Source organism: Chrysemys picta, chromosome 7, assembly GCF_011386835.1.
Source record: "Chrysemys picta bellii isolate R12L10 chromosome 7, ASM1138683v2, whole genome shotgun sequence".
In the NCBI taxonomy this organism is placed as follows: domain Eukaryota; kingdom Metazoa; phylum Chordata; order Testudines; family Emydidae; genus Chrysemys; species Chrysemys picta.
In genome coordinates, this window is record NC_088797.1 from 121,468,274 (window position 1) to 121,481,023 (window position 12,750).

A 12,750-nucleotide genomic window follows, 5' to 3' on the forward strand; every position below is an offset into this window, starting at 1 on the left:
TCCCACACAGACCCCTGATTAAAGGGGACGCCCCCAGGCAGAGTCTCCCTCAAATTCTGTATTAAGCAAGGTTTTAGCTGTCTCCGTGGTACCATTCACCCCCTCTCTGCAGACCCTGCTGCTCCGTCTCAGCCTGTCGTGTGTGTCCTTTTAGACTGCTTGCTTTTTGAGGCAGGGACTTCATTTTCCTCTGCACTTGAAAGGCACCTAACTGGTTTAGGGAAACTGAGACAGTGCATATGGATTGGGAATTTCCATGCAGTATACACAAGATAAATGCCTGCATAAGAAAAAAAACCAGGAACACCAGCATTCTCGATCTTAAAGTTTCTGTTGTCCCAAGACATGGGAACAGTTGTTCAAGGATTGTTCATTTGAGGTGAAATTTACCCCTGCACAGAGGGCCAGTACAAGGCTAGGTACCAAGAACTATTTAATCCCTTAGGACTTCTTCCTCCCACAGCATGGGTGATAAATTAGTGTGGGATCTTGTCTGTAGGGCTTAACTGGGATTTAAATATTGCATAGGCTTCTTGCTGGCCCTTTGCACAGTAGCGAATTTCACCCTTATTACATACTTGTGCTGTAATGAGGGACTGAAAGGTCATATGTAGTAGTGGCAGAAATGATCACTTGGGTCATCTGGTTTGATACCCTGCATTTTATATAACTGCCTTTCCCACAAATGACTTCTGTGACCTATTATGTGCCATAAAGAAGTTACCATTTGCACCAGCTAAGTTCCCTTGAGGCAGCATACATTTCTGTCTTTTGAAAATATTCAGAGTTTTAGGTCTATGAATAGCTCTAGCTTGCTTGTTTGAGGTCTGACTAGTCCATGTTTTGCATTCATCAACCTCGTTTTGGTTTTCCACATTATACATTGAATTGCCCGTCTCTGACTTGAGCGCAGGGGGTAAACACCACTTCCAAATAAACAGAGAAGAATGATGGATATGAAGTCATTTAGATGACTTGAAACCCATACTTACCCAGGATGCCCATGTAGTCTGAATAGAACCGTCATAGACACCAGTTTTTGTACAATGTGCCATCGATACTCTGGTAGCTCTTACTCAGGTAACTTTTCATCCCCCAACTAAAATGGAATTTGCAAATTAAGGTCTCAATCCTGCAAACACGTCCATACATGAGTAACTTTATGCACTGAGTCGTCCCGTGGATTTTAACGAGATTACACATGCAAGTAAAATTACTCATGTGAAGACATGTTTGCAGAACTGGGGTCTAATTCAGATTATTTTAGTTTAAATGATCCTGTAGTTTTTATGCCTCATGGACAAGCTTGACAAGTGTACCATTAGCAGTACTTTAGACTACATCGACACATGAAGGTGGAGGTGTGATTCCTTGCTCAAGCAGACATAATCACCCTAGCTCTCTTTGAGCTGGCATGCTCCAAATAGTCGTATAGCTTTGGGCTATACGGTTGCCAGGTGTCTGGATTTTGACTGGAACACCCAGTCAAAAAGGGACCCTGGTGGCTCTGGTCAGCACTGCTGACCGGGCTGTTAAAAGTCTGATTGGTGATGCAGAGAGGAAAGCAGGCTCCCTGCCCAGATCTGTGCGGCTCCTAGGAAGTAGCCGGCTTGTCCAGCTCTTAGGCAGAGGGGCGACCAGGGAGGGTTCGTGCACTGCCCCCGCCCACAGGTGCCGCCCCTAGCACCGGCTCCGTAGCTCCCATTGGCCGAGAACCACAGCACACGGAGCACACAGAGCTTCCCTGGTCGTGCCTCTGCCTAGGAGCCGGAGGGACATGTCGCTGCTTCCCGGGAGCAGCCAGACGTCAGCGCCACCTGGAGCCCACATCCTGAACCCCGTCCCGCACCCCTGCCCCACCCCAGAGTCTGCAGTGCCAGCCCAGAGCCTGTACCCCCTCCTGTACACCAACCCCTGCCCCAGCCTGATGAAAATGAGCGAGGGTGGGGGAGAGCAGGTGACAGGAGGGGGGATGGAGTGAGCGGGGGGCAAGGCCTCAGGGAAGGGATGGGGCAAGGGTGTTCAATTTTCTGCAGGTAGAAAATTGGCAACCCTAACAAGCTACTCTCCCCGAGTACATACCCCTGGGATCCAGGCAGGTTTGTACTTGGGGCAGCTAGCCCAGGTTGCCACTCACCTTGCTGTTCACATACAAAATGGGAAATGACTGCCTAGGAAGAAGTACTGCGGAAAGGGATCTGGGGATCATAGTGGATCACAAGCGAAATATGAGTCAACAGTGTAATGCTATTGCAAAAAAAGCAAACATCATTCTGGGATGTATTAGCAGGAGTATTGTAAGCAAGACACTAGAAGTAATTCTTCTGCTCTACTCCGCGCTGATTAGGCCTCAACTGGAGTATTGTGTCCAGTTCTGGGTGCCACATTTCAGGAAAGATATGGACAAATTGGAGAAAGTCCAGAGAAGAGCAACAACAATGATTAAGGGTCTAGAAAAAATGACCTATGAGGGAAGATTGAAATAATTGGGTTTGTTTAGTCTGGAGAAGAGAAGACTGAGCGGGGACATACAGTTTTCAAGTACATAAAAGGTTATTACAAGGAGGAGGGAGAAATTTTTTTCTTCTTAACCTCTGAGGATAGGACAAGAAGCAATGGGCTTAAATTGCAGCAAGGACAGTTTAGGCTTGACATTAGGAAAAATGTCCTAACTGTTGGAGTGGCTAAGCACTGGAATAAATTGCCTAGGGAGGTTGTGGAATCTCCATCATTGGGGATTTTTAAGAGCAGGTTGGACAAACACAAGTCAGGGATGGTCTAGATCAGTGGTCTCCAAAGTGGGGTGCACGGCAGGAGAAGCGCCGCCGGAGCAGCGCCGCCTTCGGTAGTTCGGGCGGCTTTTTTTTTGCTTCGGCAGTTCGGGCGGGAGTCCGAGTGGCTTTTTTCTTTTTTTGGCTTGGGGCGGCAAAAATGGTAGAGCTGGCCCTGAGGCGCGGCCTGGGATGCGTGTTCAAAATTTTTTTATTGATAGGGGTGCGTGATCAAAAAAGTTTGGAGACCACTGGTCTAGATAATACTTAGTCCTGCCTAAAGTGCAGGAGACTGGACTAGGTGACCACTCGAGGTCCCTTTCAGTTCTGTGATTCTATGCTACCGCGGCTACCCTACTATTTTTAGCATGCTAACTTAATGAGAGTTAGCACAAGTATGGCTACGTGAGCGGGGAATCACAACCCCAACTCCAAATGTAGGCCTAGCCTTTGTTCTCTATGTTTGCAGCAAGAGAGATTTGAGTTAGATATTAGGGAAAACTTTCTAACTCTCAGGCTAGGTAATCACTGGAACAGGTGACCTAGGGAGGCTGTAGAATCCCCATCACTGGAGGTTTTCCAGAACAGGGCAGACAAACACCTGTTGAGGTGGTCTAAGTATACCTGGTCCTGCCTTAGCATGGGTGGGAGGTGGGTGGAGTAGATGATCTCTTGCGGTCCCATCCAGCCCTATTTTCTTATGAGTCTATGATTCTGTCCATTTTGATGTTTGGGACATGGTTGCTTTAAGAAGAATGGGGAAGAACAAGGTGGCTTTGGGGAGGAGAGATGCATGGAGCTGGGAATTTTGACACCGGTTCTGTTAGTGCTGTGGGTGGTCTCTCTCTCTCTCTCTCTCTCTTGCAAGTTGTATGAAAGCAAAATTGCCACTTGGATGCTGACCTTTGAGCTGTGCATGGATGCACAACAGGGGATTTAGGATGTGGAACGTCGCTCCTTCCCCACTCCAATGGACTGAGTTTTTGTATTGTTTGAATGATTGCTGGAAGACCCAAAAAGAAGACTGGTCTACCCGGGCTGCTGCAGAGCTACGTGATTAATGAAGCATACTTAACTAAATTGCTCAGATTTAAAAAAATCAGGCTGGATAATGAGATCTTGATTTAAAAGAAAACCACAGGCTTGTAACTTTCCTAGTCCCACAAAGGAGTTCAACACAAATTATTGAAACTGAGTGCAGTACTTTGAGAGAGGATGATGACTGACTGTTCTTGGACATTTAACGTAATGGAAGCAGAGAGGGGGGCCCTAGCCATTTAAATCATGATTTTGATTGTTAAATGGAAATGAAAAGAATGTTCAGCTGCAGATAAATGGGGCTCCCAGGGTCGCCTTTTGAAATGCTGATAGATTTAAGTAGGACAATGAAGGTCTTTACAAATGGTGAGAAAATCAATAACGTTGACACAGCAGTATATTTGTGTACAATTTCTTTCCTTGCATCGTGATATTTTCCAATGAAATAGGCATTTGATATATGTAGAAAGGGATGTGCTTGAATAAAGCCTGGATCTAGGCCCATTGAAAAGTTATTTTGTGATATATTTTTTCCTAATCAGTTATCTCTGAGAAATAAAAAGCACATTGAATAATAAAATATTAATACTTTGCACTGGTATCATGAAAGTCCTCTGACGGTCTCAAAGTCGGTCTGTTGCTGATTCTCCCTTGGAAACTTAGGCCAAGATTTTCAAAAGTTACTATAGATTTTGGGCATCTCTACTTTGGTACGTTCAACTTGAGATGTCTTTGAAAGGAGCTGCTTTTCAGAAGGTAGGTGCTTAAGATGAATTCTGAAAATCAGGGCCCATTGGAATTATTATTGACTTATTAACACAGTGTGCCACCATGACACCAATTCAGCCATAAATTCCTTTCTTAAATCCAAAGGCCGAATTATAGTTACACAATTTATTCTAAACATGTCTAAAAAGCCTAAATAATAAGCAATTATCATTACTCATGCAGTAACAAATTCATAAGCACTCGATTAAAATACAAAAGGCCTAGACCCAGGGTTGCTTAAACCCATGCTGACTAGCTCCAACTGGATAGGCAGGAAACAGTAATGAATACTTTTAAGAGGTTATCTTTTGATACTCTTTAACAAACAAGTGATGTCATTGCCAATGGCTAGCTTTAGTTAAGAACCAGTTTGGGGCAGCTTGGGGTTGACCCCTTTCCTGGCCTTGAGTAGACATGATTTTATGAATGGGCTCCTTCTTTAAGACAACATTGGTATGTCAAAGGTTACTACCAGTTCATCACAGATCAGCTTTTCTTTATTGTTAAACTAGTTAGAACTATTCCTGATAAATGAGAGGCTTCTCTTTTCTTATCAACCAAACTTTGAGCTCAGTATTTTCCCCAAAGTTAATCTTGCCAGATGCCAATAGATTGAAAAATTAGAAGCAATCCTAGATTATTCTGGTTGGAAGGGACCTCAGGAGATCATCTAGTCCAAGCCTCTGCTCAAAGCATGACCAATCTCCAAGTGGCCCCCTGAAGGATTGAACTCACAACCCTGGGTTTAGCAGGCCAATGCTCGAACCACTGAGCTATCCCTCCCCCTGTTTTTAAAGCCTTGTTACATTTTTCCCCGTTATATTCAAAACCTTTCCATGGCTGATAAAAACCTCTTTATTTTACTTAAACTACAAAACACATCTACTTTCCTTCATTCCTACAGGCCCAGTGCTTAATTTGTCATGAAAGAGGAGCAGGGGCTCAAGCAGTTAGTTGCCAGGGCTCTAGCAATTTTTTTTTTTATTTTCATAATTGATGCGGCAATCCCAGAGGTGCCGGGGCTATGAACTGCCAAGTCCAGAGGTGCCGGGGCTATGAATTGCCAAGTTTAGAGGTGCTGGGGCTATGAACTGCAAGGCCCTAGCACAAATTAAGCACTGACAGGACCCCTCTAAAACATCTCAAGATGGAGGCACCTACAATCACTAATCACGTCTGAACATCTTGATGTATTTGTAGTTGTGCTTTGACTAGCCTCTCGGAGAGATCGCTCAGGACTGGGATGTTTGACACTGGGCAGTAGTTGGCTAGAACTGATGTATCGGGATAGGGTTTTTTTTCAGTGTTGGTTGGACTGTTGTGTGTTTGAAGGAGGAAAGGAAGATTCCTTCTGTCGACAATATGTTGGCTTTTTTTGTCAGGAGTGGCATTAGTTGCTCTTGATTCCTTCACAAGCTAGTGGGGTGTGGGTTGGCCCATTCCTGCAGCTCTTAAGCATCCAAAACTCCCATTGCTTTGTAACATGTGTGTAAAGCTTACAAGATTTGGACCAGGGTGTACAGATCCACAGCATCCCAGGAATACCAAACACAGGCTGATGGTCTGTTGCAAGTTTGTGTGATCTAAATTAGTTGTCCTACTTGTTGGTCAATACTAAGGACTGGTGAACTGGTTCAGATCAATTCAGATCAAATACCAAATTGACCAGCACGTTCTTCCCCAAAATTCAAACTGAGCCTGACAATTTTTGTTTTCTTTTTAAAGTTCTCAAGAGCCTCAGTACTGCTTGGATTTTGGGTGCCACCGGAAGCAAAAGTTAATTGATGGCATAGTAATAACTTTTCAGATCTGTGTGTGAATGAACAGGTGATGTTGTCTCATTCTGGCTGGCCAGCTTCTGTTAGAAGGTGGAGAAGTTCTCCTTCACATCAAGTAACAAGGGCCTTCTCATTTTATGGTGGAAAGACTAGGGTTCTGGTCCCAGCTCCCAATGGAGGGGATTTATGTAGTAATTGTATCTGATGTGTGCTGGACATACATTTATTACCCATTTTCCCATTGTTGTTCCTTTGCTAAAGCTTGGCTATTGGGTGACAGGATTGCATGACCTCTGAATTACTGGTTTGTAGGGAAGCATCAGCAGAGAGTTACGGAAGATGCAGCATGTTAGGGCAAAAGGGGATTTTTAAAGGATAGGGTTGACTTATCAAAAGCTGTATCCTTATACTATAAGGCCCTGATCCAGCAAACGACTTAATTACGTGTGTCAAGTTAAGCCCATGGAGTAGTCTCATTGACTAAGAGAGCAAGAGAAAGAGAGTAATAGTTTAAAGCTATGTGAAATTTGTAGTGAAATGCACAAACCCTTGAAACTGGACAGGTTTTGCATTTCGATGTGGAATGGAAAATTGCCTTAATTTTGTGAAAGGGAGGGGGAATATTTGTGAATTTTTCACTCAAGAATGTTTCTACTGAAAACTCTTTGATTAAGGGGGCAGAAATTCTTCCCCAAAATGATGAAATGTTGAGAGAAGTCCTGTTTACTTTAGAAATAACCCTGCTCTGAAAGATTGTTAGTCACCTTTTTAAGCTATATGGCTTTAGTTTTTCACTAGAAATCTCAACTTCTCAAAAGATATATTTTACACACACACATACACACACACACACACCACACACACACACCAGATGGAGGGTGAGTAGACTGTCTATTATTACTAGGTAAATACTGCAAATATTTCCCCATGAATATTTGCTTGACATTTCAAATGAATTCTCTTTGGTTGCACTCTCAACCTTTAATGTTCTCTGTTCCACAAACATTTCTCTAGTAAGGTTTAATGGAAAATAAATTTTAAGCTTGTACTCTTGCCTAATCATGGAAAGCAAATTATATTTTTTTCCTATGAGTATTTGCATAAGAAATCTGGTTAAGGCAATGATTCAGCAAAGCAATCAAGCACGGGTCTAACTGTAAACCCATGCTTAAGCCTATCCCTATTAAATAAAGCACTTAAGCACTTCCTTAAGTTTAACTACATGAGTAGTCTCCTTAAAGCTGAAGTTAAGCATGTGCTTTGCTGATAACAGGGCCTATTGCTGTTGCTATCATCCAATCAGGAAACTGAACATATAATCTGTACTTAATCTGGCCACTTCTTCTCATATACAGCATCAGAGAGCAACGTCCAGGCTCTGTAACCAGAGAATACAGGTGTCAAATTGGGCCCTCTTCCACCACATGAGTTATTGTCTGGAATGTTGCCCCACAGTCACAGCAGTGCACAGTTGTGGCAACTCCGGATGAGCCTGGACCAGGCTCTACAATCAAATGGACTTAGGAGGCCGGCGGAGTGATGGAGTCCTGAATTTACTTAGTGCATTAGACTCTTTCCCACTGATGCGTCCACGCTGTGAGAGCATAGTTTTTAGTTCCCTGGAAGCGCTGATCATCGGTGCATGGTGAAAGGCCAGTACCATTCTTTTTCCAGGAGTATGTGAGCTACCATTGCAAAAAAGGTGTCAAGAGATCAGCTTTGGTGTCACACCCTGGTCCCCAGAAGAGCGATTCCTGCCCTGAATATTATGAGACCTTTGAGTTGGTGCTGCATGTTGTTTCCTGTCTGAAAATGGGGCATTAGCTCACCAGAGATGTAATAGGTTAGTTTCTTCTGTCAAAACTGTCCAGGCAGCCTTAACCGTGATGGCATCTCATCAAAGATCTAATGGAGCTATGTCACTGGCACATACAGACTGGAGGTTGGTGTATAATTCAAGCAGCCAGTAATAATACGAGTGGCCAGATTCAGCTCCATGTTGACAAGCTGAGCGAGGTGGCTGCACCCCCAGATTGCAGTGCAGGATTCAGCTGGAGCAAACATTAGGGCAGGTCAGATGAACAAAGGATCTGCTCCTGAGGAGGATCCCAATACTTTTGTATCGAGGCGGTACAGGAAGATATCTTCATTTTCAGGTGTTCCAGGTCAAGCTGGTGTGTAAAGGAATGGTCGAATTTTACTCCCAAATAGGTGACAACTGGTCAGAATGGCAGTAACCATCCTTGTTCATGGATGGGCCAATTGGCAGGCAATTGTTTTAAATGAAAGTAGTTGCCACTGTCTTGATTTCACTAAGAATTAGTCTGCACTGCTGGAAGTAAAGTATCAAAATACTCATCTCGTGGCTGGAGATTCCCTTCAAAAATAGGAACGTTGTTTCCAGTGCTAGCAATACAGATGTCATCAGCATATACATACTTCTCAGCCTGCATTTCAGAAAGATTGTATGTGTATATGTTGAACAAATGGGGGACCAAAATTGACCTTTATGGAAGGCCATTGTGAAGATATTTAAGGCAACTGATTTTCTCCCAGAGTTGCAGAGGAGGATGCTGTAGTTCCTAATCATTTCCTGGATACCCCTCACCATCAGCCTACAAAGAATAACTTGTAGCATCTTGGCAGTCAGCCTGGCTTACCACATGATTGTAGGTTGCCATCAAATCTGTAAGGACTGCACCAACTTTCTTTCCAGACTCAAATGGGTTTTTTATGTCATGAGTCAGACAAAGTACCTGATCTTGGGTCATCATCCCCTTCTACAATCTAAGCTGGGAGAACTTCAGTGCCTGAGATTAAATGGGGCTATTGATAGAACAGATATCACAGAAACTAGTGAAATGATGACCATCAATGGGACACGGAAGTACCAGGGTACAAAATATATAGGAATGACAGAACGGGTCATGCTAGTGGGGGAGTGGCACTATATGTGAAAGAAAACAGAGTCAAATATAGTAACAATGTTAAATGAATCAAACTGTACCATAGAACAGGGCTTCCCAAACTTCATTGCACTGCAACCTCCTTCTGACAACAAAAATTACTATAGGACCCCCAGGAGGGGGGACCAAAGCCTGAGCCCACCCAAGCCCCACCAGCTGGGTGGGGGGGGGGGAGAGGGAAGGGTCAAAGCCAAAACCCCACCTCCCTAGGCCAGGGCGCCAAAGCTGAAACCCAAGGGCTTCAACCACAGGCAGGAGGCCTGTAACGTGAGCCCTACTGCCCAGGGCTGAAACCCTTGGGCTTGGGCTTTGGCCCCAGCAAGTCTAAGCCAGCCCTGGTGACCCCATTAAAATGGGGTCATGACTCACTTTGGAGTCACAACCCACAGTTTGAGAACCACTGCCATAGAATCTCCATGGGTAGAAATTCCGTGCTTGAATAATAAGAGTATAGCAGTAGGAATATACTACAGACCACCTGACCAGGACGGTGATGGTGATTGTGAAATTCTCAGGGAGGTTACAAAAATAGAAAAACCAGTAATAATGCGGGATTTCAACTATCCCTATATTGACTGGGTACATGTCACCTCAGGACAGGATGCAGAGATAAAGTTTCTAGACTCCAAAGACTCTGAAGTAAAGTAAACAGTCATGGGATAAGAGGAAAGGTCCTCTCCTGGATCAGTAATTGGTTAAAGGATAGGAAACAAAGGGTAGGAATAAGTGGTCAGTTTTCAGAATGGGGTGAGGTAAATAATGGTGTCGGGCAGAGATCTATACTGGAACCAGTGCTGTTCAACATACGCATAAATCATTTAGAAAAATAGTAAACACTGAGGTGGCAAAGCTTGCAGACAGTACAAAATTACTCAAAATAGCTACGTCCAAAGCGGACTGTGAAGAGTTACAAAGGGAACTCACAAAACTGGGTGACTGGGCAACAAAATGGCAGATGGAACTTAATGCTAATAAATGCAAACTAATGCATACTGGAAAACATAATCCCAACTATACATATGAAATGATGGGATCTAAATTAGCTGTTAACACTCAAGAAAGAGATCTTGGAGTCATTGTGGATAGTTCTCTGAAAACATCCACTCAATGTGCAGCAGCAGTCAAAAATGCTAATAGTATGTTCAGAAACATTAGGAAAAGGCTATATTACAAAACATAAATATCATAATGCCACTATTTCAATCCATGGTATGTCCATACCTTGAATATTGTGTGCAGTTCTGGTCACCCCACTTCAAAAAATCTGTTAGAATTAGAAAAGAAACAGAGAAGGGCAACAAAAATGACTAAAGGCCATGGAACAGCTTCCAAATGAGGAGAGATTAAAAAGACTCGGACTGTTCAGTTTGGAAAAGAGGCAACTAAAGGAGGCTCTGATAGAGGTCAATAAAATCATGAATGGTGTGGAGAAAGTGAATAATGAAGAGTTAATTACCCCTTCTTATAACACACGAACCAGGGGTTGCTCAATGAAATTAATAGGCAGCAGGTTTAAAACAAACAAAAGGAAGTACTTTTTTTCCACACAACACACAGTCAACCTGTAGAACTCCTTGCCAGGGGATGTTGTGAAGACCAAAACTATAAAGGGGTTCAAAAAAGAATTAGAAATGTTCATGGACGATAGGTCCATCAATGGTTATAGCCAAGATAGTCAGGGATGCAACCCTATCCCTAAACCTCTGACTGCCAGACACTGGGAGTGGATAATAGAGGATGGATCACTTGATAAGTGCACTGTTCTGTTCATTCAATGTGAAGCATTTGGGAGTGAGCAACATCAGAAGACAGGATACTGGGCTAGATAAACCATTGGTCTGACCCAGTATGGCCGTTCTTATATTCTCCTGAATCCAGCTGAACACAAGGCAGCTGAGCAAGTGTCCTACCTTCATGTGGCGCCCCCATCAGCAGCTGATGTAGATGAAACACAAAATTGGAGCTCATGTTCTCATTGTAAAAAGTGAAAGATCTGGCCACTCACAACTAAGCAACATGGTTTGAATCATAAACTGTAGAAGACATTTCATTGGATTTGTTCAGATAATGAATACATTTGTGAAAATCATCATAGGTTCACAAACATTCTACTGAAGAGTTAAATGCATCAAGCAGATGCTTTGTTACAATTTATTTGCTCAGCTCTATCTAGCATATATATATTTATACAGCTATAAACAGACACTCCAAGATTTGCAGAGCTCCCTACTGTCTATGAATGCCAATTTTCTCCTTAAAGGGTTTATATTCCAGTGTTTGTATCTCATTTTATTCAACAAAACAAATTCTTGTAACAAGAGGTTCCAGGCAATGTCACTTTATGAGGGGTTTTATTGGAAATAAAGATGAGAACAAAGCCAGCCATTATTTAGCGTTTACACTGTTGATGAGTCGCCATTGGGTTTTGCTACTATAAATGACAGCATCATCTTTAGGATCAATCTGTAATAAAAGAAAACTATAATCCAATAATAGTTGTGTGTAAACTTTTTGGGCATAGAAGAGCGGTGAAAAACCAGCTCCTGGGGAATATCTCTCATCTCACTGAAACACCATACCACCTGGTCCTGTGATTGATGACACAGGCCGGGGGGGGGAGAAGCGGGGAATCTGAACACATGGATCCTGCCAAACAAATCAAGCCTGGTTCATTATTTGTCAACAAGTCTAGAGAAGAGAGAATCCCTGATGTGCAATCAATCCCTGGCCTTGTTTGTGAAAACAGTGGTTTATTTGTTACAGTCTGTTGTGAGGAAAATAAAGTGATTTAGCAGGCATCTGAGGAGTGGGAGTGTTTGGGAATAATACAATGGTGGGTTTAAAAAAACAACCACCTAGATTGAGATCTCCAAATCCCTTCTGGAGTCAATTGACATTCAGCATCGCGGAAAATAAGTTCTACGGGCTTTAGCTGAAAAAGGCTCCAAGTAGGTTACCTTTCAGCATTGCATGGAAAATCAGAGAGAGATGGAAACGAAATGGGGGGAGGGGGGGATTTACAATTGGTTTGAGAGCCTATTTCTTTGAGTCAAAGAGCTGCTGGCTAATTTAGACCCTGCATCCTTGTCAATTGCACACTGTGTTCTTTGGAGGAGCCGGCTCTGCACCACATTTGTTCTTTGTACTTTCAGAAATCCTTGTATCTGTGTATCTCCCGTTAATTAATAAAACTCGGGTTGATAGTGTCTGCCAGCACTTTCATGCTATTAATAGTGCTGCGGCATCTCATCAGATATTGATTATTTCCTGTGGGTTTGAGTTTGGGTTTTGTTCCCTCTCTTTTTTGCATGTCGGCATTAAACTTTGCTTCCCTCCCCCCCAACCAGTTTGGATTTTAATTGCTGCCCTATAAAGTGCCTTTCCCTCCTTAGAGATAAATGGATTACAGCTGCCTTTTTTCGCCCCTTT

The 12,750-nt window shown here is 43.2% G+C and overlaps 1 protein-coding gene across 4 annotated transcripts in view; it reads left to right on the top strand.

The window, feature by feature from the left end:
* Positions 1-12,750, top strand: part of SORCS1 (sortilin related VPS10 domain containing receptor 1) — a 413,081-nt gene that overhangs the window by 174,564 nt on the left and 225,767 nt on the right. The gene's annotated exons all lie outside the window — the stretch shown is intronic.